General features: G+C 50.6%; 1 long non-coding RNA gene across 7 annotated transcripts in view; it reads right to left on the reverse strand.

The window, feature by feature from the left end:
• Positions 1–18,282, reverse strand: part of LOC118530356 (uncharacterized) — a 161,134-nt gene that overhangs the window by 63,567 nt on the left and 79,285 nt on the right. The window lies entirely within an intron of this gene.

Below are 18,282 nucleotides of genomic sequence, written 5' to 3' on the forward strand. Positions count from 1 at the left end.
GTTACCATCGTTGAGACAAGGAACCCGAAGGCCACGCATCCAGGTCGTCTACTTTGTGATTTGGAGAATCAGACCAATGCAGGCTAGTGACCGATATTGACATGGCAACTTACAATGGTTATACCATCCGTGGGCGATCCTATCAATCCATAAATCAGTATTCACATAGCCTGCCACATGAGAGCCCAGAGCCAGCCCTCCAAGGACCAGCCAGACACATAGCCAGGGTCTGATCCCTGAGAACCTTGCATCCTAGCATCCACTTAGAGAGATGCCATGGGGCGATGTGTGACTTGTGGCCAAATGAATGGCACAGCTACTAAATGTTGTGAAGTCAAGAGGAAAATCTCTGGGGACTGAGGAAGGGCTTCTTTATGGAAGAGCTGGGTCTGGAATGGTCAGGGAAGGACAGGCCTGCACAGAGGACCCAGGCCGGGCTATTCCTCGCAGGAGGATGGACGTGGGCCAAGACCACAAGGTAAGAACATACAATTCCGTGCCCTTGTCTGCATTCTCTGCAACCAGGCAATGAAGCTGCTCAGCTTTATGCCGTCAACTGCATCCAGAAACGGTCTCTTAAGCATGAGACATCTCCTCCAAACACAAAAAGAAGAAAAAATAGTACCTGAACTCATTTCTCTTCAGTTTTAGAAAGTAATTGATTTAAATGATTTTTTTTTTAAGTACTACATTTCTACTTTGCTTAGAAGAGCTTCAGAGGAAATGGCAGGTCCTCACTCACAAAGCATCTCTTCTGCCCCTATTTAGCGCCGGTGATTTGCTAGGCCCTGGGAATAGAAAGAATAGATCCCACTCTCAGAAAGATTTCGGTCCAGAATGGGAGATGTTGAGGGAAGGTGAGAAATAAATAGATTTTTAAAACTTGGACTATGGATAAGTCACAAGTCTGAGGTTAAGAAGATCACTCTCTCCCACCCCCAACATTTATTAGCCCCTCCTGGTCCCTTTTGATCATGTACACAAATCCCTGAGAATGAGCCAGTGGTTTCTCATCGTCCCCTGACAAAGCCCAAAGAAGCCACATTTGCCCCGGAGAGAATCAACAGTCCTGGTGGCAGGATGTACGGCAGGACGAGGCAGGTTTTATAACGTGATTAAAATCTCCGGTCCGCAGTTTTATGTTCCCTGGCTCATCGTCTAATAAAGAAAACATCTCCACTCCTGGGATCTCACACAGGTAAACCCAGTGACATGGGAAGGATGCTTATTGTAGACTTGCATCTTGTGCCCCAGAGTTGGGGACAACTCAGGTGTCCATCACAAGGAGAGGAGACACGGAGTTGCGCATGCACCTTGCACTTTGCTCCTGCCTAGATCAGGAGTTGGTGAACTCTGTCAAAGGCCAGACGTCGGCCTGGCCATCTCTGCCACAACTACTTAACCCTGCTGCGGGTGGGGGGGGAGCAGCCACAGATAATACATAAACACAGGGGAGTGGCTGAGTCCCAATAAAACCCTATTTACAAAAACAAGTGGCTGTCAGTTTTGGCCCGAGGGCCATCATCTGCTGACCACTGGCCTAGAAAATTCTTCCCCCAGATACCCTCCTGGTCTCTGTTCAAAGGTTATCTCCTACGGAAACCTTTCCCGGCCACACTCAATAATATCCACCATCACTCTATCCCTTTATCCCTCTCTTATTTTTTTCATAGCATTTATCGCTTCTGGATCTATTTGTTGATCCACAGGTAGTCCGCTTCCCCTCCAGTGATGCCAAGATATCTTCTGTTCTATTTGTGCCTGGCACCTGGCACTTAGTAGGCACTCAGTGACTATCTGCTGGGTGAATGAAGAAGCAGCTGCCCCATCCATGGGCCCACGTCACCCAGCCGTGCATGTGTCTCGTACTTTAGAAACAGGGAAGACTCAGAGGTCAGCCAGGTTACCAGACCACCTCCCTGCCCCGAGGGAGGCTGCCCTGCACAGATCTCTGGGTGGTTTGTTTTTTGTTTTTTTTTTTTGTTTTTTTTTTCTCTGTCTTTCGAGAATCTCCAGAGAAACCAGACAGTGAAATGCTCATTGGTAGCCATCCCAGGTCATTGTTCTGTACCACCGCTGAGAAGATCCCGTAAGCCAACAGCATTTTCTCTTAGAACCTGCCAACCCCTTTAGAACATTCCACAGAGGGCTCTAACAGAGAGAAGAGAAAAGAAGCAACTCCTGATGGCTCACCTTCCATCCACCAGAAGCCACAGCCTCACGGCTCTTCCGGAGACTGAGCAAATACATTTTTTCAGCTGAGAATAAAATCCACCTCTTTTCACCCCCCTATTGTGGGTCCTTGCTCCCTAAACTCCAAACCGGTTGCTCAGTGCTGACATAGTGAAACCTGCCTTCCTCAACCTCGGGGCTTCTCCAGAAGGCAGAACCCCCACCATCACCCAGCCTGGGAGACTCTGCACAGCAGATTATAATCCCCGGGCCTCCCTTCCCCGCCTTGTGACTCACAGCCCAGCTCATCTCCACTGACAGATTATGGATCTACTGTTCTGTTCCTCCCAAGGGCAGAAGGGACACCAGACAGGACTGCCGGCTGCAGAAGGAAAATCCTCCCACCTAATCCACGAAGGAACCCAACTGAAGCTTTCCCTACAGTATACTCTGATGGAACTTTAATCCTTGGCTGTTCTCTCGACCTCCTCTGCACACGGCCTGGAGGAGCCCCGGGCCACCTCCCGCTCCCTCACCACCTGCTCTCAAGGGAAGAGTCTGCGGTCACACGTTCTGTCCAACCGGTTCTGTCCCTTATTTTTGTTTTAGGGAGGATTATCGCCATGGTAATGTCCAGGTGACAAGGATGACAGGAGGGGAAGGAACCCACCTGTGCAAAAACCCTCATTGCTTACAGGGTGTCAGGAAAGAAGCAGCTTCGGGAGATGAGAAAACTGACCAGTGCTTCGTACTGTCGCAAGACAGAATAAACTAGAAAATAGCTGAGCTGGGGCCGACAGGCAGCCCTCCACGAAGAAAGCGCGGTCAGGCCGGCGGCCCCAGAGGCTCTGCGGATCAACCCCCGGACCAGGTTAGCTGGACACAAGTTTTCACGTTCAGGAAGAGCGTGGCAGGAAGGAAAGAGAAAGCAAAGGCTGTGATTAGACAAAAAGGAAAGTGGTTTTCAAATAGGATTCAGATAACGCTCCAGGATCCAAAGAGAGCCACGGCCCGCGGGCCGCCTGTCCCCACAGTGCTGGTCATTTCTATGTTTGCTGTGCCCACGCTGTGGTCATTCTATCTGCGTCTCCATCGGCAGTGGGTGGGGCGAACAAACCCAAACCCGGTTCCTGGGTGTTAGCTTAGCGTCTGCAAACGTCCTCTCTGCTTCCGAGGAACTGGGAAGCCGCGAAAGCGACACCCACTCAAAAAGAACACGAGGAAGCGAGGGATTCACTGGAAAATTCTCCCCGTCCATGTTAGGACAAACCTCCAAAGGGACCTGTGGGGGCCATCGCACACAGACAGACTCGTGAAATGATGAGTTCGTAAAGACGAATTTGTAACTGCTGCTTATTATTTTTAGGGAACTTTGTTCTGTTTTCAGTAAGCATCGTGTGCTAGCGAGCACTGCAAACCAGCTAACGGCAAGTGTTACGGATCGGTGGGCTCCCCCCAACCCAATCGTGTCCCCAGCTCACACGCCACGCCACTGACCCTCATTGGAACCCCATTTCAGCCCCCCACCCCACCCCACCCCAGCCTGGGCTTTCATTTAATTGTTAAGAAGGCATACATTAGATTCGTCCACTTTGTGGCTCTGTTATCTATGAGACAATATATTTTGAAGGTTTTCATATTCTTTCTCCCCAAGAAGGCAGGAAGAAGCCTTTTTAATAGGAGAGCATCACAGGTGAGGAGAGTGAAGATTTTATAAAAGGATAAAAGAATGATTTAATTAAGCCATGACGGGTAACAGTGCAAAGGGAAAAGCTATATGGCATCTGCTTGCTTTGGTTTGCTCGGGGCACGTATTAAGTGCATAAGACAAAGTGCAGAGGTGTGAGGCTGCCGTGAGCTCTATTCCTTCTCTATCAACCATCAGTGTGGGAAGGAGGCCTGATGGGCCCATTTATATGGAAAAAGTTGTGGAGCTCTCAGGCTGGGAGAAAGTAAGCAGCCTGCACAGGGCTGGCCGTGCCTTTCTGAAATCAATTAAAGGTGGCCAGCCCCTCTAACCACACGACTGGAGTGTGCATGCCAAATGAGGAGACATCGCGGTTAAACAGGGAATGTTTCGTGCAAATCATGGGTTTGGAGCAGGGTTTTGTGGATGGAGAGTCTAGGAGAAAAATGCTGGGATGGCTAAGGGCGGGCAGGCTATCCATCAGAGCCACCTCCTCCCCCACGATTGTGCAGACGAGGGTTCTCACCACCCTCGACGGCCAGAGTCAGAAGCTAATAATGAGGTCCCAGAATGGACAAGACGCGTCCTTTAAAACACGCACACACATGCACACACACATACACAAGAGGGTTCAGAGCGCCATCTCTTTTGCGTGGGATTTTTCGTGCCGAGGATCTGGGAGTTACTCATGGGAACAAGTTCCTCTGAGGCCACACATGGCTGAAACTGCCCTCCCAGTGACGACATCACGTCTCCCAGACACCAGCTCCCTTGGGAATATGCAAGCAGAGAGCCACTGCTGGGGTGATTCATAAACTGAGAGACTCTATTTGGGGACTACAACTTCATTCCTGGTTATGTTGCTTCTTGGTTTTTTAAAAGACACCACACTTAGCTGTCAAACTGGGCAAAGGGGTAGGATTGAACAGACAGCTGCTGCACCTGCATTCTTGATAAGAATTGGACACTCTGCAACATATATTCTTCTAGTAACTGTCGTAATGCACTCAGAACACCGATCAACTGTAAAATGTAATTGTATCTTCCGATCGTAAGTTTTGGAAAGCAACTTGTGTGAGTTGCCCGATACTTCTCCCACTTTGCAAATAACGACCCCTGGCCCCTGTGTCCTCCTCGGGGGGACACAATTTGGGTTGCTCCCTCACTCTGTGCTCCCCAAACTGCAATTCTAAGACCCCAAAGAAATGCTTCTGTTCTATTTCAGTTCTGCCTCTTTTCTCGGTCGACGAGACCCAAGCACATGCAACTGGTCCTATGAGGAGTGGGGATGGGGGTCACGGCGGGCACAAAGAGAAAGGTGTGAAAACAACATTCCCTCCGTTGAGAAATTTGAAGCTGAGCTCCAAGGTCACCTTCTTAAAACTACCAGTGACACTCTACTCAGCTTACTCTTCTCAACCACAGCCTCTAAGCTTTGCCTCTTCTGGGATTTGTGATTTTGTACATTTGAGGGTCCCGGCTGCCATAAATCCTTTCCGGAACAAGGTGGAAGGAGGCAGAGGATCAACACACAAATATGCGCCACAGGGAAAATAAAACAAGCTCCCCCAAGCTCTGTTTTTACAAGTGGACCCCACTTGTAGGAAGGGGAGATGGAGATATGTCGGACCTCCCCCCTGCCCTCTGTCCCATCCCACCCGCCACCCCCACCCCCACTGGAACTGACCCACTCAACAACCTGGGGTTTTCTCTCTTTAAGGGGACTGTAGAACGCACAGCACTGCAAACAGCCCACGCACGATCCTAAAACTCAGAGCTGACTCCTGAGAATATGTCATAAACATCACTGTCGAATTTCCGAATCTCCGACACGGTTTCCTCTTCCCTTAGTTTAACGTAGCAAAGCTTTATCGACTTTTCTGATTGTTAGCGGGCTTTCTTCCAAAGTGCATGAAACCCTCTAATTGTTGCTCTGAGTGCCTACACCTACCTGCCCTGTTTAAATAATCCCCAGTCTAGAACAAGGATCGGCCAGCTCTCTACAAAGGGCCAGACAGCAAACATTTCCAGCTTCGTGGGCTGTGTGCTCTCCCTTACACCTACTCACCTCTGCCTTGGTAGCGACAGAGCAGTCACGGGCAAACGGGCAAACGTGCGAACGAACGGGCACGGCAGAGTTCCAATAAAACTTTATTTATGGACACTGAGATTTAAATGTATCATTTTCACGTGTTGGATTCTTAGCTCATGAGGTGCACGCAAACAGGTGGCAGGTTGGTTTGGGCCCATGGAAAAGGAAGCCCTCCGTGAATTCTTTCTTTCGAAGAGCCATATAATAATAATGATAGGAATAGCGAACATTTACTGAGCTCTGATTAAGCAGAAGGACCCAACAAAGAAAACAGCCTTTTGTTCTCGCTGGTATTGACACCCAAGGTAGGTAGGGTTGGGTAGATGGGGAAACTAAGTCTTAGAAGAAGACAATGTGCCAAGTTCACGTAGCAAGGATGTTCACCAATCAGAAGTCTGACTCCAGACAGAGACAAGGAGGCACTCCTTCGGCATCCTTAAGCAACAGAATATATTAAGGAAGATGTGATGAAATGCCAGCTACCTGGGGCTTTGTAGGACTAGGTTCAGAAAAGCCTCCCATCAGAGCCACCGCTGAGGGGGGGGACACCCATCCCCTTCCTGCACCAATTCCTTCTCCAACATTCGCCCAAGTGCAACAGAGCTTGAAGGGACTCTGGGAATCATCCAGAATTGAGGTGAGGGATGAGGGTGGTGCATTTTCCAAACGAAGTGCCCCCTCATATGGTGGGCCGTAGAAAGAAGTGCGGTGAAGGGGCAAACTGCAGAGACACGAGCCGGTCTCAGCTCATTATGTTCAGCTCTGGTGGATGCACCACTGGCCCGAGGTTCTACCCTGGAGTCCCCAGATTTTGCCCACACGCAACTCCCCACAAGACCAGACACTCTGGTCTCCCAAATATTCCTGATTTCTGCCCGATGCAGGCGTCTAAGATGGATACAAAACACCCTCAGTGCTGAGCCCCCCTCTGCTGCCACCCAGACAGAATTCCACTCAAGAGGGGGTGGGAACAGGGAAGAGAGCTGAGCGGCTGCTTTCTGTTCCTTTCAGGGCCGCTGCCCGATTTCTTCTCTGTCCGGGGCAGCAAAGGCACATCTGGGGGAAGAGCACTCCCTGGCTGCCTGCGAGCCCACCACACCCGCTGGAACGCCGTGGATCCTGGACAGACGCGGACCAAAAGCCAGAGAAAGCGGGCTGCTGGAGCAGGGCTCTGGCCTGCAGACACACACGCGGGTTTCCTAATCCCCGGGCCTTCAGGAAAAGGAGGCCTGACCCGCCGCTGCAACAGGCCACTGGGGCGGGAGGCGAGCTTCTCATTATGTAAAACGCTTGGCTCCTTCCTCTTTCTCTGCATCCTGCTAGCAATTTTGTATCCGGTTTGGGAATTCCAGGAACATCTGCGATTGTCTTTTGCCCAACCACACATGTGCAAGCCGAAGGGCTCAGTCATGTTCCTACCTGCCGGTGCCCTGTCATTAGCCGTGAACTGCGCAGTCAAACACAGCAAACCCCGGCCAGCAACCCCACCTGCGGGGTTCACCCTCCCTGCCTCACTCCGCTCAGGCCCGACACGCAAAGACCAAGTCCCCTCTCCTGCAGTGAGAATCGCCAGGGCTCAGAGGGCTTGTTGGAACAGCCAAAGTCCTCTGACCAAACAGACGGGACATTTCTAACACAGCACTGCCCCCCTCCACCCCGCCCCGCCCCGGGGCCTCTGCTGGCATGCTAGTTTTGTGCGGCGAGGTCAGGGCAGGCCAGGTCAGGTGGGAACGGGTGAGGTGCAGCTGAGTTCAGGAGGAGGCATTAGCTGGGGTTAGGAGCACCGAGGGCCTCGGTTCCGATCAGAGAGTGACTCTTCGGGCTAGGAGCACCCAAAATGCAAGAGAACCGTCATCTTGGGAGTCAGCTACCTCTTCTTGCTCTTTGGGCCTCGATCTGTAAAATGGGGTAGAAACAGTGCCTCTCACAGTGGTTGAATGAACGAAATGAAGTGGCGCGTGGGATGCATTTGGAAGAGCAGGTGGCCCACAGTTCACATGCAACTAGGGGTGATGAATATTTATTATTATGACAAGTCCTCATCCCGACTATGAGGCCCTGCTCCTCCTCCACCGCCCTGCACACTCTTGGCTTCCTCCTCCACACCGTGTTCTCCAGGATTCCATCCTCACCTCTCCTCTCCTCTCCTCCAGCTACCAGCCCTCCCGCCATGGGCCCGCCCCAGACGACATCTTTCCTAGGTGTAGATGCACGTCCCCAGGCTCCCCGGTGTCCCCGGGCCCCCATGCATCCTTTGCTCTACTCCCTTCATAATTTCTCTGTTCATATGTTTCTCTGCCTCCATCAGTCTTTGCTAGGCTCCCAAAGCAACGAACACCACGCATGCGTTTCTCTCCGGCATTATCTGCCGCAGAGAAGGAACCCAGTAAATGCTTAAACAAATAAAGCACTACCTTGGGCCTCTCTCCCTAACTCCAAATTCCCATCTCCAGTGGCCAAGTAGACATCTTCCCATGGTGCAAGTACACCATGCCGGCAGTTCCAGAAACTCACTGTAACCCCTCCCGTGTTCTCTATCCCGGTTTCCTCGTTACACCCAGATCTTAGCACATGGGAGACACCCAATAAAGGGAAATCATGAGGACTCACCCATTAGTTTAGGGTTGGGCTTACCTTTTTGACATCATCTTGGATGCATCCCTCTCACTCCCCCCCCCCACAAGCCTTCCGTCCCCACATTGTCAATTTCACCCACCGCCAAGGTCGCCTGCTCCACCACCTCCTTTCTCCACCATCACTGACTCCCTGTTCCTGGCTCCATGGTCCAGTGACCAGCTCCTTGCTCACCGGCCATCCCACCCCTCATCCTGCTGCTGGGGGGAAGGGGGGGCGGGGCAGGTAAAGTCAATCCCCAGCTCAAAAGCCCTCCTGGTTCTGCAAACTCCCAGGCCCAGCTGTTGACGTCTTCCTACTTTTTGACCCCATCTCCTCCGCTCGGATCCTCCAGCCGCTATCCAGCTACTGGGAAGCCCTGCCCAGACCCACCTCTGGCCCCATGCTCACAGGCCGTTGATCCTCCACGGCCTCCTCAGAGCTTTTCTTCCCCTCCGACAACTTTCTAGACCTCTCCTAGACACTCCTGCCTACCTCGGGCTTCCACTGACGTCACCTGGATCACTAACCTACTGCACATATGTTCCGCCGTGTGTTATACTGGTCTGCTAGCCCCATGAAGATGGGAACCAGATCTTACACTTCTGGGCCTAGAAGAAACACTCAGCCCATAGCAGCCACTCGTACATTGTGAGCATATATGTTTATGAGGATATATAAATATGCTTTTCTTTTTCTCATGCAGCAACTGCCGGCACAGGCTCTGAGCCCCTTACAGGTGGCCACCTGGGAGGCAGCGAGGTTCACCTTTGCTCACAGCACGTAGGTTTTGCACCTCTGAAGATCTGCCGTGGGAGCCTGGGGAAGGGCGGAAAATCCAAGTATGCCTCTCCCGACCCGCTGGTCCCCTTCAGGTGCCACAGTCAACCATTCCATCTATTTGACTTTTACGCAAGATTTTGTTTCCACAAAGGGATAAGTGGCTACATAGTTTTAAAAAACTACTAATATACTCCAGCCAGTTCAGCTTCCACAAGGGAAGAGTGAGGCCTAGAGAGGGGAGGTGACTTGTCCAAGGACACACAGCTACTGGTGAGGGGACGGCAGGTCTGCCTCCAAAGTGGCCAACATACCTGCACCTGCCAAACGTCCACATTTGAGACGGTCCCCGCAGCACACCCACGGCCGTCCCCACTGCATCCATGGGTTCCTCCATCCACCTCATTTCCTTCAGTGGGTAACTCTAAGCTTCTGCCAAGACAGAGGGGTCTCAAACTCAGGAGCAGGTGCAACATAGACATGAGTGAAGCTGGCTGAGCAGAAGAATGAATTAGGAGGTTGGGGGAGCTGTAACGGTCCCAAGGAGGTGGCACGCTGCTGCCCCCAGAGTCTGCAGCCAAAGGAGAATACTGGCTCCATCCTCAAGTGCCTCACTTTTCCTAGTAAAGCCAGAGATCCAAAATTTCCTACGGAATACCCACAACTTAAGTATCGGCAACTAACTCAAACCTTCGTGGCAACAGGTTTAAGTAAAAAACGAAGACACCACACCCAGGTCTCGGGGGCCACAGATGAGTGCATTCTGACTCTTGACAAAGAGAACCCAGCAAGACGAAGGGAACCCAGGTCTGAGACCCTGAGGTCTTATCGAACTTTGGGTCTGAAAGTATAAAATGTGTCTTCTCAAAGTGAGGCAATTTCAAAATCCCATTCTTGTGGCCACAATGCCCGCAGAGCAGCTCAGGATGGAGAGCATCTGGGGAAAACAGACAGTAGAAACAAACCAGTCATGTTTTTCTAATAAAGCTCTTAAAATGTGCCCCTTAAGTAACGGCAGTTCTGAGTGTGGACTAATAACGCCACAATAAATTAGGGAGAGGAGCCCCAGAGGCTCACAGCCCGAGATGGTTCTCGGCCGGAATGTCCTAAACTGCAGACAGACATAAGCAGGACAGACGACCCTCGCTATCAGAGCCACGGCATCCCCCGCTCCCCTCTGCATCCCGTCCATGAAGCAAGGTGATTTACGGAGACATGGGGAGGGACCTTCGCTTCCCCTCGGCAGAATTTATTTCTCTTTAATGGCTTGCCGTGCCTCCCCTTCCTTCTAATCTCTTCCTCTCCGCATTCGCTCACCCTCTCCCGCCTCTGCTCTCTCCTCCTCCAAGGGACAGCCAGTAGGCAGGGCGGCAGAATGCTACCGGTCCCAACAAAACGGTCCAAGAACAAAAGGGACAGGCTGACTGGGCAGGAGAGGAGGTGGCCTCAGCCTGGAAGGGGCTGGCCTGGCAGATGTGGGCCCAGGCTCCCACCTGGCTTTTATTGGGGAAAGAACTTATTAAAGTGAATAATCCCACCTTTAGTGAAAAACTGGAATGGAGCAGACAGTGGTGGTGGGGGCACGGGGGAAGGGCGAACGGGTCCCCCTTAAGGGGGGCACAAATGATTTCTGCTCCTTGCACACGGCTCCAGGACTAACAGGGACCAGAATCTGTAATCGGACCACCACTACGATGACTCCAAATTCGTCCCCTTGCTTGCTCCCACGCGATTCTGGTCTTTTCCAATAAGGGACTGCTCTGAAGCCAGGAGGCCAGAGGTGAGAAAGTGAGGGGAGCTCTTAGAAGGGACACACCTGCCGGTGAAGGCCCCCGCCTGAGGCCCCGAGAAGGTCTCCACAGGGGGAGAGTAAAAAATCCCCTAGTCCAGGTAATCAGACACTTGTCTGTCATACTTCACAAAGCTCCTTCGCTGGCATGAGTTCATTCGATCCTTGCATCAGCTCTGCTAGGGACAGCAGGACTCCACCTGATGAAGGAGGAACCGAGGCCCAGAGAGGTCAGACGACTTGCCCCAGATCACACTCCTAGCTAGTGACTAATTCCAAGTCTGGAATTACTCCTCCGTTAAGTACACCCGCCGCAATTGTTTGGGGGAGGGCCAAAAAAAAAAAAAAAAAAAAAAATTCCTAATCGAGAACAAATGCCAATATTCACAATTAAAATAAAAAATCTTCAGGTCAAATTGATTTTTGCAAAGCCCATCTCAGATGACACTGGGACAGAAGCCGCCGAACAGGGATCCGGCTAAGTCCGATCTTTTTTTTTTTCTTTTCAACAACAGGAGAGGTTTTTCCCTGCTCAGCATCCCAGACTTCTGTTCTCTCCCTTCCCTTCAGGCCCCAAATGCCTTTCCATCTTCCCAACAGCTACACAAGGAGGGGAGATGTGGGCAGGAGCTTGTCAGACGTGAGGGACTCCAGATTTCCTGCAGCTTGGTCAGAAACCTTCTACATAAGCTCCCCAGCGGCCGAGTCAGCCAAGTGGCTCCTCTGGGAGGAGTTTCCTCTGGGTGGGGCCAACACCCAGTCAAGGTGGCCCTGGGGTCTTCAGGCTCCAGACCCCCTCAGACGCTCAGAAAGATGTGTCTCCACACCTGGACCCAGGATATACCCACCCTGGTGACAGACACCGGAGGCCACTTGACTGAGTGGCCTGGAAGTGGAATGCATGTTTCTGAAGAGTCCACGCCTACGTCAGCTGTGAGAATCTCATGGAACCAGGGATGGTCTGGAGGAAGACGAATTCCAGACCAGGTGGCCCGGCACAAAAGCTCCAAAGGCTCCACCCGCCCTGAATACACTTCACGGGTCAACCCACACTTCAGGCTTGGTAGACCAGGAGGCTGATTTTTTTTAATTTTAATTTTAATTTTAATTTTCCCTTTTCTCCCCACAGACCTCTAAGCAGATGTTGCTGGCTGGCTCTGACCTGACTGAGAGCAGTGGGAGGTACTGAGTGCTGTCCTTGCCGGATCCACGCAGGCACCTTCCCTGCAACATCAGGAAAGGCTGGTTCATTATCTAACAGGGCCACCCACCCTGCCCTCAGGCACCCAGCCTGGCCCCGGGTCTGCCCACGGGGCCCTAGAAGGTGTTAGCTGATAAGCAAGGTAGTAATTTAGCCATTTATATGCCTCAGTGTAGCCAGCCCCTCCCAGGGGCTTTTACAGGTTAAAAGGTTATTTCAGGGAGAGCAGTCTTAACAATTCAAAGGAAAGTTCTGACATAGGGTCTCTCAACCTTGGCACTTCGGACCCCCATTTTAGGTTGGATCATTCTTTATTGAGGGGACAGCCTTGTGCACTGTAGGATGTTGAGCAGCATCCCCGGCCTCCACCGACTAGATGCCAGGGAGCACCCCTTTCCCCCAACTTGTGGCAATCAAAAGATGTCTCCAAACATCGCCAGAGACCCCCGCAGGGGGAGGGGGGGGAGGTAAGATGACCCCTGGTTGAGACCACTGACATAATGGTGGTGGCGAGAGAGACTTGGGAGCAGGGGCCCCATCAAATCATACCACCTGGGGCAGCTGCCTGATCAGGCTTACCTGTGAAAGTCTGACCACAGGGCATTTTGGAAACCTCAAGGTGATACCAGCAGAGAGGATGAAACGGCCTTCTCCACTAGGAGAAAAAGCCAGGGCAAAATCGGCTTGCCAGAGCGCTCCATCTTCGTCGGGGGCATAGGGATGAGATGCTGTGGAGTGAGAGCTGAACAGAAACCTTTCCAAGAAGCCAAGGGCCCCTTCTAAAATCCTCACCTCATAAAGGAGATGACTTGTCCACCATCATTCCCTCCCCCTCTGCCGACATGTCCCTCCGTCCCTTCTAAGGGACAGTCTGCTGAAGGTTTCTCATTAGTATGGGAGGAAAGAGACGTCTCAAAAGGCCTACGCTGGTTTTCATTTACCTGGGCAGGTGCCAGTTTGGCCCCTGAAAAGATCCTGGACGCTGGAGCCAAGCTAGGACCCTGATAAAGAGGCTGAGAAAACAGGAGGAGAAAGGAATGGGGGGCAGCCTCCCGATTAATTGAGAAGATGCAGGCATGCCATGCTTGAATCAGACTGCCCAGCGGAATGCAGGCCCTTTGTGCTCATTCCTTTGAAACAAAAGCGAACAGAGTGAGCCACAAAGGGGTCAGGGGGAGGGGAGAGGGACAAGCAGTGGATTCCTGCGAACGGACCCCATTTGGGGGAAAAGGAGGCGCTACAGGGACAGGGGCTCACCAAGGCGGTAATGAGCATTTGTGGATAAAATCTGTCCACATGTCTTTAAAGTCATTTTCTATTCTTGCTTGTGGAGAATGGTTTATTCCCCAAATTTAACCACTTAAACTTCCTCTCCAGACCTGCGCTGTCCAGTACAGACGTCACCAGTCGATGGGCACTGGAAATGTGACAAGTCCAAACTGCAATGTGCTGGAGGGTAAAATACACACCAGATTTCCTAGACTTTGTATGAAAAAAAATAAAGTAGTAGAAACAAAAACAAAAACAAAGTAGAATATCTCACTAATAGGTTTCTTTTATATCAGCTGCATGTTGAAATGATAAAATTGGGGATAAACTAGGTTATAGAAAATGTACTATTAAAATCAACTTCATCTGTTTTCTTGTCCTCTTTTAAATGTGGTTACTGAGAAGTTTAAGATTACATATGTAGCTTGAGGGTTTTTTTTTTTTTTAAGATTTTATTTATTTATCCGACAGAGAGAGAGACAAAGCGAGAGGAGGAACACAGCAGGGGGGAGTGGGAGAGGGAGAAGCAGACTCCCCGCCGAGCAGGGAGCCCGATGAGGGGCTCAATCCCAGGACCCTGGGATCATGACCTGAGCCGAAGGCAGACGCTTAACGACTGAGCCACCCAGGCGCCCCCATAGCTTGAGTTTTACTTCTACAGGACAATGCTCCTCTAGGCTAATGGTTCTCAGTTTCCGCTCTCTCTCTCCTACCTTACCTCCTCCCGTCCTCGCAGAGCTGCCTCAGATTATCTGGATCATTTGAAAGAGTATATCAATCTTAAATCATTTGCCAAAGACGTTCAAGATGTCTTCCGCACGTACAGCACTAAGTTGGGATCTGTGGGCGACCCCAAAATGAATCAGATTCATGGATAGGAGGCCAAGGCTCCGAGGACCTGGCTTACCCCTTTAAGAAGTGAAGTCGAGAGAGCCAGCTGCAGGGAACCCACCAACACAGAAACTGCAAACGCCCTTCCCTTCCAGGCTTGGCCGCCATGTTGGATCGGTTCCATGTGGGCAGCTGGGGAAGCTTAGTTTTTACTTTCAACACACAAGTGGCTTTTCTGGTTCTTTTCTCTCCCTGGTGACACTAACCGCCACCAGTTGTCTCTCTATATACCACAGCTTTCTTTTTTCCTTCCTCATCTGACACAGGGATCGTACATCTTGGAGAAAAGAACCTGTGTTTGAGGACATTGTGTTGTAGCTCCTTGTCCCTTCAGCCAACCCCTTCCCTGGCTGACGGCTTCAGTTTGTCAAGCCAGGGATGGCCCACGAAGAGGCATGGGAGATGGTTGAGAAATGGCCTTCATCATCCCAACCTATTGCATGGACTTTGAAGACTAATTTTCATCCAGAAAGTCCAAGTGAAATACATCAGGGATCGGGACCATAACTCAAACAGGGGTTCTCACTGAGAGCAATTCTGACCCCTCCAGGGGGCATGTGGTAATGTCTGGTGTCATTCTCGATTGTCATAAGTGGAGACAGGGACACTGCCGGTACCTCATGGGCACAGGCCAAGGGATGCTGCTAAACATCCCCTACGACATCCAAGAGAATTATCTGGCCCAACAGGTCAATGGTGTTGAGGCTGAGAATCTCTGATCTAGAACATGGAGGAGGTGAGCATCCCCTCCCCCTCCTCACCACGACTGCCAAGCCAGAGCTTGTTCTGATCTCTGGCATCAGTGAGCATCCATCCTCCCTCAACACCACCTCCCAACAAACACACCTGGGAGTAGATCCAGGAAAACCTGAAGGATCGGGGCAAGAAGAACAACTGGGAGAAGAAAAACAGTACAAACATGATTAAATAAATTAGCTCTGCTAATTACCAAGGTTCTAACTTAGCACCTGGAGCAACAGCTGGGGTTGCACGGAATTGAGCAAACATCATCCCCAACTCAGGCAGACTCCGGGCATATTGACTTGCTCCTCCCTGCCTTCCTCTGGCAAAAGATTTGCCCGAGAAAAGACTAAGCAATAAAGTCTTCGAGCAGAGGGGCCGCCCTCTGGGGGTGGGTTCAACGCCACGGGCACATCTGCACACCCCAGCAAGGACATTCCCGGAAGAGTCGGTTGCTCAATGTAGTAAAATCTCCTCCTAGGCTCAGGTCCCAGCTTCCCAAGCTGCTGACTTTTGCAACATACCCAGTCTCCTGCCTCCAGGAGTATTGTTCACCTTTGTGCTTGGGAAATGTCCAGACAGAATGCAATTGCCCCCCTCTCCCAGACTCTGCTTTAACTACTTCTCTGCTCTGTTCCTCTGGGCCTGACAGTATTTTCTCTGGAAGAACTGTTATGTGTTCTACAAGGTACTCCCACAGCCCCGTGTCTTACTGCTGTGATTTTCCCCCCGGGTCATAAAGTCTAACTAGATGCCCACTGAGCGTGGTAGACTCACTAGGCCGCCCAGTGGCTCCACATCCCAGCAATGCAGTAGCCAGACGCTGTTGCATTGCGCATGTCTCCAGGGCCCCGGGCTGCTTCCTCCCCGTCACCACGGAAACCCAGCGGCTTACAGGTAAGAAGCACCAGGACTCCGGTCGGGAGCTACATTTCATTTTGATTTAAAAGCTGCTGTTGGAGGGATTTTCCCAGATTGCACACTTTACTGGGTTGAATAGTGGCCCCCAAAAGATATGCCTACATCCTAACCCGCAGAATCTACACACATGTCCTTATTTGGGAAAAGGGTCTTTGGAGATGGAATTACGTTAAGGATCTCAAGACCAGATCATCCTGGATTACCCAAGTAGGCACGAAATCCAATGACAGGCATCCTTACAAGAGACAGGAAGAGGAGAAGACAGACACGCCGAGGAGAAGAATGCATGGAGATGGAGGCAGAGATTAGAGCGATGCTGTCCCAAGCCAAGGAAAGCCTGTGACCACCTAAAGCTGCAAGAGGCAATGAAGCATGCTTCCCGAGAGCCTTCAGACAGAGCACGGCCTTGCTGACACCTTGCTTTTGGACTTTTGGCCTCAGAACCATGAAAGAATAGATTCCTGCTATTTTGCCCAATTGGTGGCAATTTGTTCCAGCGCACCTAGGAAACGAATACACATCCAACCCCATATCTCATCAACCATGTTGTCCGCGCATGTGGCTTATTTAGCACAAAACATGGCACTCTGGGCTTGAGTTGTGAGTTCATTCATTAATACTTTTATTAGACATCTGCTCTGCCCAAATATCACTTCCTTGGGGTTTCCAGAACAACTCCATCAAAATGGTCCTTCCTGAACCCTCCACATATCCCTCTCTCACCTCTTGCCCTGCTTTCTTTTTCTCCACATCCCTTATTGCTCAGCAGCATTATACATTTATTTGTCTACTTGGATATCATCTGTCTCCCCCATGTGAATGTATGCTTCCTAAGGGCAGAGGATCGTTCTGCTTATTTACCGTTAAGACTCCAGCAAGGACAATGCCTAGCATATAGTAGGTTCTTAAAAAACCTGAGTGGGATGAATAAAATCATAGTCCCTCGGCTACCTGGGTCGCTCAGTCGGTTAAGCATTTGCCTTCGGCTCAGGTCATGATCCCAGGGTCCTGAGATGGAGACTAGCGTCTCCCTCTCCTGCTCCCCCTGCTTGTGCTTTCTCTCTCTCTCTCAAATAAAATCTTAAAAAAAAAAAAAATCATAGTCCTCATCTTCAAAAGCAGAGAAAGTCTAGAATGTTCTACTATATTTTAATTCTAGAGCATTGTTTGCAAATAAAAAGTCTTCCTGCACCCTCCCTCCGGGCTACCATGGACTTTTATACATACCACATTGGCTCCATGAGTTAGAAGTCCATCACGATTTGTCTTTGGAAAAAATGGGATTTTTCTCTGAAGGGAAATTCCTGTGCTCCTGTTGGCTAAAGCATATTGCCTAAAATGCCCCTAAATTTTTAACGAGTGACCAGTTTTTTGGGTTTTTTTGGATTTTTTTTTTTTTTTTGCATTCCTCATTGCTAGCACTTTCTTCAAGACATACAAGTTGAGATGAGCAAGGAATGACGATTTGGGATGCCTCAACACATGGAGGTCACGCTGATTGGCAGGCCAATGCTCCCCTGGGTAGCCAGGGGCTCCCAGTACATGGTTGCCACCAAGGCTTGCCATGTTCCTGACACACCTGAGGACATTCATGACCCTGAAGTCACAAAGGAAGATCCAGCTGGACCTCTTCTTTAGGAACTCTGAGATCCAAGGACCCTCTGTGTAGATGCATTACAGCTTTTGGTCAACCAGTAGTTGTCGTTCAGCTCAGCCCCGATGAGTGCAAGAGGACCTTTTATAACTGGCAAGCTCTGATCTCTCTGTAAGGGATAAATGAGGCCCTCCCTATTCCCGCTTTTTCCAGACATTAGTTCTGCGAGTAATATCATGGAGCTTTTTCAGGGCAGGGTAATAAGTAAATAGAATAGTCTTTAGGGTTTGGATGCAGGGGGGCATTAACAGGAAGGAGAAAAAAAAAAAACCTGGAGTCACAGGGGAATTTGAAAATTAAAAAAAAAAAAGCAAAAACAAAACAAGAAAAACTTTGTCCTTCAAAGCCAAACAGTACTTCCATCTGCATTCGTTTGGGATGCTTGCAAAGACCAGTTAGGATGGCAGCTCTTTTTCCTAAGCTTTCCGTCAAAAATAGCCCAACACCATTTTGTTACTCGGGCCCAAGGACC

The sequence above is a fragment of the Halichoerus grypus genome, chromosome 2 (assembly GCF_964656455.1).
Source record: "Halichoerus grypus chromosome 2, mHalGry1.hap1.1, whole genome shotgun sequence".
NCBI classification, from domain to species: Eukaryota; Metazoa; Chordata; class Mammalia; order Carnivora; family Phocidae; genus Halichoerus; species Halichoerus grypus.